Source organism: Magnolia sinica, chromosome 2, assembly GCF_029962835.1.
Source record: "Magnolia sinica isolate HGM2019 chromosome 2, MsV1, whole genome shotgun sequence".
NCBI lineage: Eukaryota > Viridiplantae > Streptophyta > Magnoliopsida > Magnoliales > Magnoliaceae > Magnolia > Magnolia sinica.
The window spans coordinates 84,704,667-84,722,359 of NC_080574.1; positions in this window are offsets into that span (position 1 = coordinate 84,704,667).

The following is a 17,693-nucleotide window of genomic DNA, read 5'->3' on the forward strand; positions in this document are numbered from 1 at the left end:
CACTCTGATTCATTTGTTATTGATCGTTCCACATTTAGTCTGGATCCTCTTGGGTCTTTTTCTGTGTTAAAAATAGGATAAGGATCGAAGGAATAGGCCCTTGAGGATTTTTATTAGCATTAGTCGTTGGTACATTCCTCCAACTGAGATTCGGGTGGTTTCACCAACTAGAATTATGTGTTTAAAATTACAGCACTGAAAATCCTTTGATAATTGTTCATGGAATTTAATTTATCATGTTACAACTCTTGAAAAGTAGGAATTGTAGGACACCCCTGCATCAAGTGTATGTTGCTTGCACAAATACTGCAAATAGTTTCAAGGGTCACCTCAGGTTTGACCGTTTCCACCTTCTTCAATTCCATGGCCTTGATTTTTCTTGCGAGGCTAGGTACCCTAGCATTGACATCGACATCTTCCCTTAAGTCGTACATTCCACCATTTTCCTTGGGCTAAGTCGACTTGGGATGGGTCAACTTGGCTGAAGTATCCCATGATTGCGTGTTTTCAGCTAACATATCAAAGTAGTTCCACAAGTCACCGGGATCTTCATTCATGAACTCCACATTGAACATCATCTTTATGAATTGGCTCATGGGTGAAGTCAGTTCATCATTAAAAAAAAAATTATTACTAGCCAAATTTCATAGCCATGATTTGGGTTGGCACTTATAAGTTCACATAAACCTTTCCCAACATTAGAAGAAGGTTTCTTCCTCTTGTTGTAAAAAGTTCATAATGGCCCTTCTAAGAGTATTAGTTTTATGAACTGAGAAAAACTTTTGAAGGAACTCCTTGGTCATCTCAGCCCATGTCCCAATTGATCTCGGCCTTAAGGAGTGAAGCCATAACTTAACCTTCTCCTTTAATTAAAATGGAACAATTTCAGTCCTAGGGTATCATCCGACACATTATTGAAGTGTAAGGTGGCTACAATCTCACCAAACTCTTTGAGATGTAGGTATGGACTTTCAGAATCTAATCTATAAAATTTTAGAAGTAGTGGAATCACTCCCAATTTGAAATCCACATTTCCTAAATTATGTGAAAAATCACACAGGAAGGGTGCTCATCCTAGCTGGTTGTAAATAATCACGCAAAGTTCTAGATGGAGGACCATTGTGCACATCATTCTCATCTTGTTGTTCTTCGGCACACCAATGGGGTTGATTCTTAGCCATGTTCTTAGCCAATTCAGAGGATCTTAGGTGTTATCTAACATGTTAATGGAGAGACAATCCTTCAACTAGCCCCAGTGTCATCACGAACCCACTTGGGCATGAACCACTCAAAACCTAATTCTAAACCTACTTCTACATCAAAATTTATTTTATTTTTAAAAAAAAACATAAATAATCTAAAGTAAGATGGTTGGATGTATAGTACCCGATTAACGATTCTAGGTTAGATTTTAGGAAACAAAATAACAAAAGAAAAGCAATATTAATATCTGAATTTTTGGAAAAAAAATTTAAAAAAAAAAAACTAACCTAAAAAATGCAAAGAAAACTCATCTAATCCTAAACAAACTCTAACCCTAAAGTATTTTAAAAAAAAAACGCAATTGAATTCCATGACAAGGCACTAAAAACTTGATTGATCCAAAAGGATGACAACCCCAAGTGCAAGGCTGGGATGTAGTTTTAACTCAATGAGACCGAGATCAAATCCTCAGGGAATTATATTTATGTGTTCTCAAAAGTACTTAAGAACTATAATTAAAACTAAAACTAACTATGGAATTTGAATTAGAAGAAGTAATGATGGAAACTAGGTAATGTAAAGAAGAAAACATTAGAGCATCAAGGATCCACTTCTAGCTATTTTCAATGCCTAATTTACTTTATTCAATCAAAGTCATATCCTATCCACCCGGATAATAGAGCAGTTAATTCATCATTCACGAACCAAAATAGATTCGAACTCCAATTGATTAAGTCCCCACATAAAGCACCAATTTATTGATTACAAGGAATTCAAAGTATTTATAGTTTATGATAGATCAATGATTTTTATAGATTAATTCCTTACAAAATAGATAACCTAACAATCTTAGCCTTACTAAGCATCCAAAGTGCCCAGAATCGACAATGGATTAAAGCAAAATAAAACTGAATCTTTATTAAAACTAAAATTAATAAATTATTCAACATTCAAACCAAATAACTTAAATCAAAGTAAACTAGAACATTAAAAGTAACTACAAGCTTCACCTCTTAGCACTAGCTTAGAGATTTAGCCAACCATTGTCATTGTTGAACCAAACTAAAAAATATATAAAAATAAATAAATTAGAACTGATAGATTGAAGAAAAATGATGGATCTGCAGAAGCTCCGTAACTCATTACTCTCTCTCCTAAACCCTAATTCGTATATAAACAACTAAATCACCCCCTTAAATAAGGAAAACTTCACACTGATTTTGGACCAACTTCAAATTTATGTACTTTTCTTACACTTCGGTCGCACTAACGATAGCCTTCGGTCACACTGAACATCACTTCAGTCACACTGAATTAATTCTCAATTATAGCTGAATTTCTTCAAAATACATCTGAAGTCTCTATCCCCCTTAACTCACACCAAACCCTCCTTCGGTCGCACCGAACTATCAAACAGAATTAAGTTTCAGTTGAATCTTAATTAAGTATAAAATCACAGTTTCTTGCTGGAGTGTTTTAGGCACTTTCAATCGGACCGAACCAACCTTAGCTGGGACCAAATAGTCTGTTATTTCTATTATTGTGCTATGTGATTTTCTAAACTTTTCTCTTCTTTACACTTAGTTTTCTTGAATCGTTGGTACTTGAATTCTTCAATATTGTCCTCCATAGATCTAATCCTTCACTTGGTCATTCTTCGAGGATTGAATCTTTACTTTTAATCATCCTTTTCATCTTAGCACTCCAAATTACCTCAGATAACAAAACACACATAATTAGATCAATTTAGTACACCTATGCTTATAAAACCAATGCACAATTAGGGAGAAATATGTAATATTTCACGCTCAACACTCCACAAGACATATTAAGTCCAAACACATCTCATAGGAGCTTGTCTCATGCCCCACTTCAAGATAGGTAATGTGGACAAAGTGGTGCCTAATGAAAGAGAAAATGGCCATTCAAGATGCAAACTTCAAGGGTGAGCATACAAATAGTTTTAAGGTGGAAAATGAAACATCCCAAGTCATAATTGACTCATCTCACCGCCAATGATGAACCTTGTAGGGTGCCACTACAAAACCAACCTCTTTAAAAATAAATGGCAACAATGAAATGATCAAAGTTCTACTAATGTGGCAAATGCGAAGAGTCAAGTGCAAGTCCCTCCAAGCACCAAAGAGCCCATAAGCCCATTTCAAAGGAAAAGTCAAGAGGGGAGATCAAGGATGTCCCATTTCTTACACTTACAAGTGGTTTCCTATGGACTAGTCAAGTGTTAGTGCACTTATTTATGCATCTTATTTTTCTATCACATGAGTCTGTGTGTCATGTACTCGGTTGAGCCCTTAGAAGTTGAAGAGTGATGACACAAGTGGACATGAGCATCAATGAGCAAAGAACATGTAAATGAGGTCCCTTGGTGACCCTAACCCTTGACCCAAAACAACCCCCTGAACCTCTAAATGATCTTGACTTAATATGTAAACCTTGCTGATCATCCATTAGCCTTAAGATCCTAATTAGAACATGGTTAGTAAGGCTAGAAGAGGTGCTAAGATGCTATGAAATAGTATTCCTAAAATAGCAGTTTTTAAGTCAACTTCGATCCCATCGATAGGTTGTCGATGAGACTTGATCTAATCGAAGCTCCACTCGATCATATCAAAAAAAGAGTCTAGCAACCATCAGAGAAAATTCTGGATTTTCTTAATGAGATTGACAAAGGGTTCAATCACATCAAAGGTCATTCGATCCCATCGAAGGCCCTTTTAATCATATTGAAATAGCCGTTAGCTAGCTGTTTTATAGCTATTGCAAATTGATTTCTTATAAAAGGGCATTTGGTTCTTTGGCATCATGATGGGTTTTTTGTGTAATAGAAGCCTAAGTGACTCTATGATCATCTCCCTCATCCTAATCCTCTATGTTCATGAGATCTAAGTTATCTTCCTTATGATTCATCACCTGAAAGAGGATTCCAACCTCAATGTTGATGATTAACTTGATCTCCACCTTGTTCTAAAGATTGGACTTGAACCAATAATCAAATCTTTGTCTAAATTTTTTTTTAAAAAAAACCATTTAAGTGATTCTTCTAGGACTATTCATTTCCATTAGTTGTAAGAGATTCACCCAACCTCCTATCACCTTGGTTACCTCAAAGGAGCACTACATGCAAAGTGTTTGATCTTGTAGATAAAGCGTTGCCAAAGCATCAACATCATGATCAAGGGAGCAAATGGGAGTTAATCGAAGCACAGGAGTGCATCGATCAAGTAACCCAAGATGGCGCATCTATGGGCCTCAATTCGGTAAGTGAATTGTCATTTAGTGAGTCCATGTACACTCCTTCCTTATGTAGGATTGAGTGTAAGAGTTTGATTGCCAAACTCGACTAGGTTCTTACGTAGAACCTAAATCAAAGTCCTTGTGTGGGCCACCGGACACGGGTGTGTATTTGCTAGTCTTTGAGGGAGCCGCTTTTGGGAGTAAACATAGGTCCTTGAATTAGGACTGAGGTTGTTGGTTTGCCGATAGAAAACCAACTCAATTCTCTTGTAGGAGCCTCTGACAAGAGTGTACGCTAGGGTCCTTGTGTAGGGCTATAAAGGTCAGAAGCGAACCTGATTTAAAACCTCCGATAGTGAAATCTGGTACACATATGGGTTGAGTGCGTTTACCGGGAGTGGAGTAGGGAAACCAAATCACTATACATGCAGGTGTTTGGGATTATCTTTGAGCACTTATTTAATTACGCTTATGTAATGAATTGATGAATTATATGTATACATGATTTGATGAATGTTACGATTTGATAGGTATCACATCCCACACACACATGTACACTATCTTGTTTATAGACTAGTTGCTTGATTGCCACATCTTTTATAGTCTATGTGATTAGACCCTCTATTGGCTTGGAAATCTTAAAGTTAATTTCCTTACTTAGCTTGAATGTATATTAACTTAAGTTAGGTAAATGTGTTTTAAAATGCATAATTTTATTTGGTCTTAATTGCCCCCACCCCCCTTTCTAGGACAACCATCATTTTGTAGCTCCTATATGCCTCTGTACGCATAGTCATGGTATCATATTCCATGCAATTTCATCAAGTCCATCTATGAACAAAGATGGCACATGCCACATTAACATGTATAAATGAACTTGAGAATTCCAAGTCAAGGCCCATAAGAGGTGGCCAATCGAATGATTTTCTCAAAGTGAAGCCATAAAAAGGATTTGGGACTTACATAGACATCGAGAAGCTAAGCTCTTATATGGGCCACAAAAGCTATTCAAGGACCACTAAAGAAAACCAAAGGGCTTAGCTATGTTAGCCCAAGGTATTTGAGCCCAAAGGACACTAAAAGTGCAAGCAAATCTAAGAGTCTCAAAAGAAGGATTAGTAACTTGCCTCACTTAGGCCCAACATGGAATCTTAAGCTCACTTGAACATAAGAGCCTAAATGTAGTGTAGGTTACACTCTCTTACCCGTAGGATTTCTGAAAGATGAGTTATCGATGTCCTGGGGGTCAGATGAGTTATCGATGTCCTTGGGGGTGTGTGTGTGTGTGTGTGTGTGTGCGTGTGTGTGTGGGGGGGGTGAATAGGACAATACCAAATTCTTCAAAATAAAGTGTACTAAAAAATCTCAATCACCCAAGTATTGAAACCTTGACTCCAAATAATTCGTAAGACAACCTTCACCTAGAATTTTAGGCAGGACAACCTTATATCATGATGTATTTGAAATCAATATTTCAAACTAGCAAGAGAAAATAAAATAAATACATCATTCACCAGAAAAAAATAAAATAAATATGACATTCACCACAAATAAAGAAATAAGCATTCACCACAAGGCACAAGGGGTTATAGTGGTTCGGTGCTTAAACCCACACCTACTCCACTCCCAAAATTACTACCCTCATAATTTTGGCTTTCACTATTTCAAAGTTTTCACAGGTTCACATTAACAACCTTATACAGTTCTTGTGATTTTCACGGGCTCACCACAATAAAACCTCCTTTTTTATTTTCACAGGCTATCACAAATCAACCCACATAGATTTCCAAGAAATCTCAAAAAAAACCCAAATGAAACAATAATAAATACAAGGTACTTATCTTGAAACGATGATTGGAAGATGCAGCTGAAGCTTAATGCAATGATCTTCTTTCTTGGGATTTGATGAAGTAGTATATTGTCAACCAGAAAGAGTACAGGGATCTAATGTATTTTCAAATAATAAAAGAAACCTTAATTGTTGCAAATTCAATTTTCTAAATCTTAAGTAGAGTTTAGATTACTCTCTTAAAAACGTTTAAAGATAACTTGATAAATAGAATAGAATAAGCTAAACAAGAATAAGAATTACCACATAAATAGCTTGAGTAGGGCCTGAATTTCTCTCTGACTTTGAGAAGGATTTTCTCTAATTTTTGTTGTACAAATGAATTAGAGAAGGCCTCTATTTATAGCCAAAAGACTTGGAAATTTGGCTAGCCTAAGAATAGGTTTGGCTGGCCGGATTCCAACGATTCTATTCTAATGGCTATTAGATTGTGCGAGATAAGATTTATCCAAAATTCAGTTGGCCTAAGGTAAAATTTGGCTGGCTGTGTCTCCACTTCGGTTGGCCAAATTCTCTCAAAATTTTGAGAATCCTTTGTTGGAATTTGACCCGAACTTTCTCGAACTGGCCAAACTTAAGTTAGGCTAGCTAAAACTAAATACAGGCCGGCCAAATTTGCAATAGATTTTTTCATATATTAAAATCTAAAATTTTTCTCGAACCTGAAGTTATGTTAGCCGAAGAAGTTAGGTTGGCTGAACCTAAAGTTAGGTTAGCCAAACTTCAGTGAAATTACACCAAAGTTAATCCAATTTGAATAATTTTCGAAAGCACCTTAGCTAAGGTCTTTCTAGGGTTATATTACATGTTGCTTGGCTAATAAAGAGATCTTTTAATCTTGATAAACTTGAAACCGAGTGACGTTTTAAGATGATAAGCCAATGTTGAGCTGATCTTGAGATGCAAGGCCGATCTTGAGCTGATCCTCACGAGATGCAGTATAGTTGCAATCTGACCGGCACCATTGTGTATCTTTGTCTTATGAAATATGACAACCTTATGTGTGATAAACATTTAAGCACTTACAATTTCCCAAGGATGTTTAGGCCATCGTAGGGAATTTGAAGACCAAAAATCTGATGTGGGCTATTCCTATTTCAATGGGCCCAACCACTTTCAAAGAAAAGAAAGAAAAAAAAAGGCATGGAAGCATGAAAGAATAGCATGAAAAGGGGGAACTAAAATGGAACTTGGGCCCACCCAAATTCACACGGGGCCCAAGGAATCAATTTGGAACTATTTTTTACACAACAACATCCCCCACATGTAGCTTGATGTACATGGAAGGGGTATTATTTGTACATGTGGGAAGGTGGGAATAAAACAAAGTAAAAAAAAAAAATGAAAAATGAAAGAATGGAAACCTTTTTGTTGCAACTCCATACACCACATAGGTCTTGGGAAGCCCTTATTGTCTACCACTCCACACCACACTCTGATCTTCAAAGGAGCTCCTATGGAGAAAAGAGAAAGGAGGTATAAGAAAAATGTGGAAAGAATGGACCTTACCTTTAGATTTACCTCTTCCCACCAAAGGAGTACCACCCTTGTTGTCCAAACTCCCCAGAAATCCCAACTCAAAATTAAAAGAACGAAGGAAAAGAAGAGAAGAAAGAGAGCTTGAGAAGGAAAAAAGAAAGAAAGAAACTATGGGAAATAAGTAGGATGCAAGGGCCACCAAAGCCCATAATATATAGAAGAAGAGGAGCCACCCCATTACCTAGCACCTGGAAGAAAATAGGGGGAAAAGGGAGGACTGACGGTGGCCAGCTTGCCGACAGTCCCCCTTTTTTTTGTGAAAAGACTTGGCCTAGCTCTCTTCCCTTACGAAGAGAGGGGCCTTAGGAAGATCTCATGTAAGGAATCTTACACAGTTTGAAGTGATGAAAGAGAGAGAGAGAAAGAAAATGATGAAGATGGTGTGAAAATTCAAATTTTAATTCAAAATCCTATATCTCATGAGAAATTGAGGATAAATTGAAAATAGGATGTGGAAGAGAGAAAATCCTAAGCCATTTCAAAGCTTTCACAAAAATATTTCCAATAAAAACTATCATCGACCGCGACCGTTGATTCGTGATCCGATGGACCGGTTCATTTTCAAAAATGTTACAAAAATATATTTCAATAAAAACTAACATCGATCACAGCCATTCGATTTGTGATCCGATGGATTGGATCATTTAAAAAAAAATTTCCAAAAAAAGTACTCCAATAAAAACTAGCGTCGATCGAAACCATTCGATTTATTATCCGATGGACCAGATCATTTTTTAAATAAAATTTAAAAAAATATTCTAATAAAAAATGGCATTGATTGTGACTGTCTATTCACGATCTGATGAACTAGATCATTTTCAAAAATATTACAATAAAAATCGACATCGATCACAACCGTCGATTCACAATCCGATGGACCAGATTATCTTTAAAATTTTCACAAAAATATTTTCAATAAAAACTGTTATTTATCATGACTATTGATGCATGATCCGATGGACTAGATCATTTTCAAAATTTTCACAAAAATATTCCAAGTAAAAACCGACATCGATCGTGACCATCGATTCGCGATCCAATAGACCGAGTCATCTTCAAAAATCTCACAAAAATATTTTTAATAAAAACCAACATCAATCATGATTATCGATTCATGATCTAAAGGACCAGATCATCTTAAAAAATTTCACCAAAATATTTTCAATAAAAATTGACATTGATCGCGATCGTTGATTGGCGATCCGATGGACCAGATCAGTTTTAAATATCTTTTAAAATATTCCAATAAAAACTAGCATCGATCGCGATAGTCAACTCGGGATCCAGTGGACCAAATCATCTTTTGAAAAGACCAAAAATATTTTCAAATCTTAAAAAAAAAGTCACAATCAAAATATAAGAATGCACAGGACGACAAACTTGATTAGTCGTAGATTGGAATTTTAATCGCCAATGTGCAAGACGACGGACTCAATTGGTTACAAATTAGAATATTAACCACCAATGATGGATAGATATACACCATCCATAATAAAAGCTAGATGGAATTCAAAACCAACGATCCCGATTAGCCCCATAACAATTTACCCTATGAGACGATGGAACCGATCAACCATCCCTGATAAATCAGACTCTTGATCACAAACACTAATCAAACCTGGATCTCAATCTTGATTGTGACAACCAAAACCCAAGCAATAAAACACAACATCCACAATCCCCACCAAGTTAATTTAGATCGCAACCATCATACACACCAAGCTCTTTCATGTTTTAAATAAAAACTAGCTTAATTGAAGTCCCATAGTCATCCCAGTGGAGACAATGAAGTAAGATGGACACATTTCAAAATACTCTCACAATAAAAATCCCCACGAACTATTACTCCCCAAAGTGAGGCTACTTTCAAAAATCTCAAAAATATTTTCAGAATAACTTGCCAGACTTCTGAGGCACTAACCAATCTTCCATATCTCTAGCTTGGAGTCCATAAAAAATCAAATAAGATCCAATATCTCATGGTTTCACAAAAGATTATTGGATCCAAATGCACATCAAAGTATGATCAGATTGAACTCTAGTGTTAGATCCATCGTATCAAATGATAATGCTAAAGAAAGATGATAGGCTAAGACTGGTACAAAGAAATCATCTAAATAGAGAAAAAGACAAATCGTAACCTAGGTGTCAAGACTAGAAGATTTCATGGAAAAATGTCACTCACACATACCTAGGTGTAAATGCCCGCGGAACTTGATTAAGTCCAACTCTGCATAGTGAGTTCCCTGTAAGGTCGTAGAAAGTGCAGGGCAACTAACCACTTTAACGATCAAGAAAAATAAGTACTTGTGGGGTGATTTGGCAAGCAATGGACATTTTAATTTAGGTCAGTACCCTCGTTAGGCCACAAATAGTGAAGGGGCTTTACCAAACCTTTCTGATGTTAGTATCGATCAGGAGCAAAAGGGTTACGATTTGTTGCTCGTAATGCCTCAAAAGGTGTAAGGACAATCGTAATGTTTTCCTCAAAGGATAGCATTGAAATATGTGCAATTTATCTATTTCCAAGCAACCAGCTGACACAAACACAAAGGCTAGCAATGAATCCAGACTGCATTTCACAATTGACCGGCAAAGTTGTGGTGTCCACTCGCTTTGGCATTTGGTTGCACACAACCTCTGCCAAAGAGGGGCATCTATAGACACCCCACCTCAGGCCGATAAGCTTACTAAGTTTGAACCAATGGATGGCCAACTAAAACCCTAACCCTATAAGCCTAAACCCTAGGAACCCTAATCTCAACTCAGTCAACCCATTTAACCTAATCCTAAACCCTAGGAACCTAGAACCCTAGAGCCTTGAGTCAACCCAACGAGTCAACTCAATGAATTAACTCATCCAGTCAGCCAACCCAGTCAACTCACCTAGTTAAGCCCAAAACCAAGCCTGAATCAAAAGCCCAAATCAAGCTCAATCGGAGTACAGTGCGCAACGAGAGTACAACGTCCTTCACGGTAAAGCCCCCACACGAGTGGGGGAAGGTTTCCTGCCTAAGCAAGGAGTCCAAGTAGGGAATGGTAGAGCCGACTTGCCGCCATCCGCATAGCACTCCTCTTCGGGCTGTTCTCCCTTAAGTGTGTGGAGCCCCTTTTCTCCAACCTCTACATGTGTGACTGATGTGTATTTACTCGGATGCCTATCTCCTTACCCAAATTTACCCTTTTACCACCTCATCCAACCCATGAGATGATGTCATGTGGTAATATCCGATCATAGCTGATCAACCACCTTTTACCCCTGAGCTTTGCAGGAATTACAAGAAAACTAGGGTTTGGGGCTATAAATAGCCCCCTCCCCTTCCCGTTTCAAGTATCCAGTAAATCTAGTAGATCCACTCCCATTTAAAAACCTCCTCATCCATTAGGGATTTAGGCATCTAGTCATCCCATCCCTCCATCGAGGAGAGTGAGAGTAAGAGAAAGAGAGTCTAGCCCTAGTCTAGCATAGCCTGGCCAGAATCTGAGTCTCCTAAGCCACCTAGTTCTAATCTGAGCTACTTAATTTAACATTTGCGACACTACCATTCATCTAAGCATTCAAGCTTTAATTACTTTAATTAGTTTAATCTAAGCCTGAGCCTTAACATCAAACAACATTCGTTTCCTTCTCAACCCCATTGCTTCTCAAATACATCATCACTGCATTACACTTTATTATTTTCTCGTATCTAATTGGCAGGCGCATGCTTTGTGGCTTGCCGATATTATTGGAGCCTACCCACCAGAAACCTAGCCGGTTAGCCGTTGTTTTAGCATAAGCATCAACATAACATTAAGCATCCTAGACATCACATTTCCATATACTTTGCACCTTACACTTGGTCAGTTCGAATGTAGGCTCTATGGCTTGCCGATATAATCGGATCCTTCTCATTAGAAATTCAAATCGATTAGCCATCATAAACATTACATTTGTGGGATCCTGGCCCTTTGTAACACCACTCATTCATACGTGTCCTAATCCACACTATTAATAACCATCCACCACACCCCACCCAAGTGATTTATCCCATATTACCTTGATACCTCTATCATAATGACTGCATTGTCTCTGCGGTCACAACGGTAAAAACTACGTGTCAATCTGACACCTGAGCGTAAAGATATTCCCTTTTGATCGAAACCCTGAAAATGTGCAGATCTACATGTGGCCCACTTACTGCGGGGCCCACCTGAGTGGGGCCACTCCCAACATACTCTCCCAGGTAGTTGTACTTTATAATTTCATTTCACCTTCTCCCATGAGCAATTATTTCTCTTTTGAAAAATCAATGCATGTATTTATGGATTTTTCTTTTAATTCAACTTAATACATTTACTTTCTTCTTATTTTTGTTGAAAATGTAATTATTTCATTTTGAAAAATCCTATAAGCCATAATGACCATCTCCCATGCTTCCATCTCTACCAAGAAATCCCTCCATTGCTGGAAAAAAAAAGGAAATGGAGAGAGGAGGGAGAGAGACATCCCTCCATAGACACCCACTATGGACTCCCCCTCCCCTTGCTCCTCCATGCCCCCTCCCATTTTCTTCTTCCCTTTCTTCCTTCCTTCAGCCAAACACCCTCAACCTCCATCAGAGAGAGTTGAGAGATCTAAGAGAAGAGAGAGTGGTGGGACGTGAGAGAAGAGGAGGAGGTCGGCCCTCCATCTAGCCGTCCATCATTTTGATGCTTAAGGTGAGTCTATGCCATCACCTCCTTTCTTCCCCCTCCTTTCTTTCCTTTTCCTTTCTTTATATTTTGCATGAGTGGGGCTTACTATGTAGGGCCCCTGTGTATGCATGTTGCTTACCATGAAAGTGGCTAGGTGGCCCACCAAGGGGTGGAGACCGTTGTGCTTGTGAGAGGTCCCAACTAGATCGGCTTTTAAAGTAGTGGGAGAAACACACATTTTGTGGGCTATTGTGGGCTATTATGGGTCCCTACTAGATTGGAGGCCCACCCATGGTGCGTGGATACATGTGTTGCTACCATAGGGAAGATTTGATAAGGCCGATTGACCGTGGACCCCACTTGATGTGTGTGTCTCATCCTTGTACATGGCGGTAAGGTGGGCCACATGGATGGCCACACCTTGATGTTTATTTTCTCTAGCTTGTTTGTGTGTCATGGAAGTGGGGATCACTAATCATGAGGCCTCATCATGATATTTGCACGCCATTCAAACCATAATTGTGGTCCATGAGTTGCGGGGTCCACTCATTAAGTATGTATTGTGTAATTCACGCCATCCACCCCTTCCTTTCTCTTCTTTCGTTATATCTTTCTTTTTCTTTCTTCTTTCTAATTGAGAGGGGCCCATTGGACATGGGACCCCACACATGCATTTTTTCACTGACTATGGGAGGTCAACAGGTGGCCCACACGTAATGGGACCCACCATGATGTGTGCTTTATCCATGTCTTCCATCCGCCCATAGTGGGTCCACCAGTGTAAGTGTTATAGTTAATAGCCCCTTTTTATTGTCAAATTTGTGGCGCCAAAGACACTGTTATGAAGCTTACATATGTGAAGAACAAAGCTCTACTCAAGATCAGCTTTGATTGACAAGCACTGTTCACAAGTCAAGTTCTTAAGAAGCTTTCAAGTTCAACCTCAAGATCTCAAGAAGCTTTCAAGTTTGAGCTGCATCAAGACTTCAAGCTTCATTACTTTCAAAGGTCACTCGTCTCTATGTTTCAATGTCTTTACTTCACTATTGAGGTATGACTGACCTTAGGTTGACCTTTAGAGTAGGCCATTTAGGATACATAATTCATATGTTTTAAATAAGTGACTTTAGTCGGTTCTAAGACTAGTCCTGGACTTTGTTCGACTAGTCCTAGCACTGCTTCGACCTGTCTAAGAATTTTCTGGATCAGTCGTAAGTTTGTTGCAAAATTCAGAAATTTTTTGTTAGGCTTCGACTAGTCTTAGAGACTGTTCGACTAGTCGTATGAACAGTGTCAACTGTTGCTTTGACCAGTAGTAGACCTATGACTCAAAGTACAGTGTTGAATTCGGCTAGCTTCGACTAGTCATGAGAAACCTACGACTAGTTGAAGGAGACCTACGACTAGTCGTAGACCACCTACGACCAGTCGTGAAACCGCCAGATCTTATCGCGCCTGAATTTTCAAATATCTATTGGTTCTACGACCAGTCATAGAGATCTTTAGACCAGTCGAAGACGTGATTTGCTCACCTATAAATAGAGCATGAATCTCAGAATAAAATAGGAAATTCAAGATAATTTAATTCGGCCTTCTGAGAGATAAGTCCGTGCTCCATTTAAGCTAAGTATGCATGTTTAATATTCTCTTTCTTTAGCTTTTCAAATTGATTTTATTTCTGGTATTCCAATCTGATCTGAAAAAGGGAAAGTTTCATTTTTCCTTTTTCTGGAATCAAAATCAATTAGAGCTAGCCCCATTTGGTTTAATTTAAAATCTATTAGAACCTAAAACCATTATAAAGTGAGTATTGGACATTGAACTTTGACATTCAAATCTCTACTCTGACTTGGTTGTTCTGGGCTGCTACAACGAAGGAGAAATTCAGGTATTTTATGTTTAAGTAATTTACTGTCATTTGGTTTTCTTTTGGGACTTGCCAGAACAATCTCATTGTATTGGTTATCTGAGGAGAGCTAGGAAAACTCAGAAAAGGATTTTTTTTTTAAATTTTGTAAGCCCACAGAGAAAGACACAATTGTGAAGGTTTTCGGTGAACATGGAAAACCTATCTTTGATAGTGAACACTGATATCCCCTATGTGAGGATATTAGGAGTGGAGTAGCTGTGTGGCTGTTTATTAACAGTTGGTGTACACACAAGCGAACCACTATAATCCCTTGTGTTTTGTGGTTGTGTGATTTATATTTCATATCTTTAATTATTCATTTGTGGAATATATATGTGGATGTGAATGTTGTAATCATTTTATTTCAAGCTCAGTGGGGAATGTTGTAATAAGTTTAGATTTATATTTCTGCAATTTATTCCTTGCTATCTCTTTATCAGTCTGAGCTTCAGTTTCTCTATTTGTTCTAGTAAGGTTGCCCTGCCATTTTTATGGTGCATGGTTGTCCTTATAACAATCAATATTTTTAGATTGCATTCCGCATTTGTGTATTGATTTATTTATTTGGCTATCTCTCTTTCTTTATTTCTGCTATATTTATTTTAAATTTGGCATAGTCCTATTCACCCCCCCCTCTAGGACATATAGCTTGGCCATTTCAACTAGATGTATGTGTTTCATCATCTATGCCATCCATTTACCTTGTCGTGTGGCCCAACAAAGTGGGACCCACTTGCGATGTATGTGGTTTCATCCTTATGTACATTATTGTTGCTAAGTTGGGATAGTTTCCATTTTAGAAATTTGATCTCTGATTTTATAAGTTTTTGGCCAACTTTGGGTGCATGCGATGGGTCCCACGTGCAAGATATGTGGGTTCTACCACCTGGACTTCCTAGCCTATACCCATATATGGAGGACTAATGTTTTAGTTGGATCTAAACAGACCTCACTTAATCGGGAACGAGATCCTAAAATGGGACTGGGCAGAGTTGCGCAGAATATTTCTGTGCTGAAATTTCGAGCACCAACGTTTATCCTTGTGCCAAATATTGTATATACACATTTAGTAGGCCATACCATTTGGGTTTTGATGCCTATACATAGAACTATCATCTGGATATTTTCTCCTTCGGAAGTGGGCCTCACGTGGGTCTTAAACTGACTCGAAGATGGCTAAAGAACCAACCCTGTACAAAAAATCTATTTGATAGAAGTTTCACGTGGGGCCACATTCGTGGGGTCCACCACCTTCCCAAATAATCCAATAGAGTTCTAAACCATGAAAATGAGTTAACTAAACCCTGGACATGAACCCTTAGGTGGTGTTGGACCCAAAATCTTAAGTGGGCCTTTTCCTTGCGGGTTGTATCTTTGTATAGTAAGGCTCACCCTATGTATGTCATAAAGTGATTGTCGCTAAACCTTTTGATTGGGTGATAGACATCCTTTACTGCCCATCCATCTCTCTTAGACTATCTATGTCCTTGAGCCATCCAAATGAGGCAACATAAGGCTCATGTGGGTCTAATACTAAGGGAAATGGTTGGGAATGACAAGACAAACCTTGGGAACATTCTTAGGCCCGTTAGGCATTCCAATTGCGTTATGGGCAGCGTGCCTTGTACACTACTACCAGTCAGCTAGGCCACAGTTAATTGGGCCCATTTGGATTATATAAGTTATAGTAGACGAGCCTTCATATCTTACTTGTGAATGAGGTTTGTTGGCCCAACATGACATGCGATCTTTGCATTATTGGCATGTGGGTCTTATGTTTGGGATTGTAATTTTATCTCCTAGTTGATGTTGGAGTTGTGGGGCCCAATTGTGTTACAGGATCCACCTTAGAGGTATGTATCCATGTATACTTCCCTCGGTGTGGGACCGTTGTCCACTACTAAACCAAACTTAAACCTAAGAGGGCCATACAACAAGAATGTTAAATCAATGAAAAGCCCATTAACCATACTTGTTAAATGAGGCACAATTGTGTGATGAACTTGCCCCTTTAGCTAGTAGGGCCCACTTAGTTGTGGAATTAGATCCACACCATTGAAAGCCTTGTGGTTGGACGTTTATGCCTTTGAGTTGCCCTATTGATTCACTAAGTGGGACTCACACCTGACCTATATACCCCATGCCTCTCGTGTAGTCCAAGGTCAATGTAGAAGTCACGCTAGGTGGGACGCACCTAATAATGGTCGAGATGATGATACACGTGTAACAACACGATAACAATGATGGTGAGTTGCTGGTTGAAATGATAGATATGATTTAATGGATGGTGAATTTTGGCATATGCAATGATAATGGATGAGTAATTATTTATGGTACTTATGACATTTCTTATGTTAATCATGAAGCAGAAATGTTCCTAATGGTAATGATGATGATATTATGTATATATATGCATGATGACTAAACATACTAGTTGACCACCATGCTTGATATCCAAGTGATAATAATGCATTATTTATTGTCATGATGATAACATGGATAAGATAACCATGTTTTACTTGATGTATGGATGATGATAAATAAATGATGTCGGTGAACGTAAGGATAACCTCATGCATGACAGACAACTAATGCCTAGGGCATGTATGATAATGATGGATGATGGCCATGATATTGATGATGCATGTGAATCCTTATATGATGTCTACTCCTTGCACATGCTTGCATGATGTAAGTTGTGACAATGAATTTGATGTTGAATGATGCTTATGATAACGATGATGTAAGCGAGAACTTGTGTACCACCAATACCTATGCACCTTATGTATGTGCATGATATATGTGAGCCATGGTGGCCATTTGTTAAGTATTCACAAGAGGTGTGAGGCCTCAGTGTGCTATTGAGGACACTTAAACGTATGGGCATTTACGTAAAATTGGCTATTCTTGTGTTAGGCCTAGTGCCTTGAGCTTATGAAAGCCTACCTTGCCCATGGAACTTCGGATGTAAGTTGGTTTCAAGTAACTATTACATGAGAGGCGAAGTGAACACACTTCCATTGTCAAGGGAAGGATGCTTTAATTATTGTTAGCTTACTAGTCTATTTGGCCAATTGGCACTATTGTTAAGTGAAACCCATGAGGGCATGAGATGATAATGGCATGTGATGTAATGTATGGTAAATGCATGTGATGTGTTGTGATATGTGGATGATGTGTGATGTGTAGCTCACTCATAATGATTATGGCATGTGTTATGCAGCCAATATGTGATGGACATGGCATACATCGTGTAGCCTA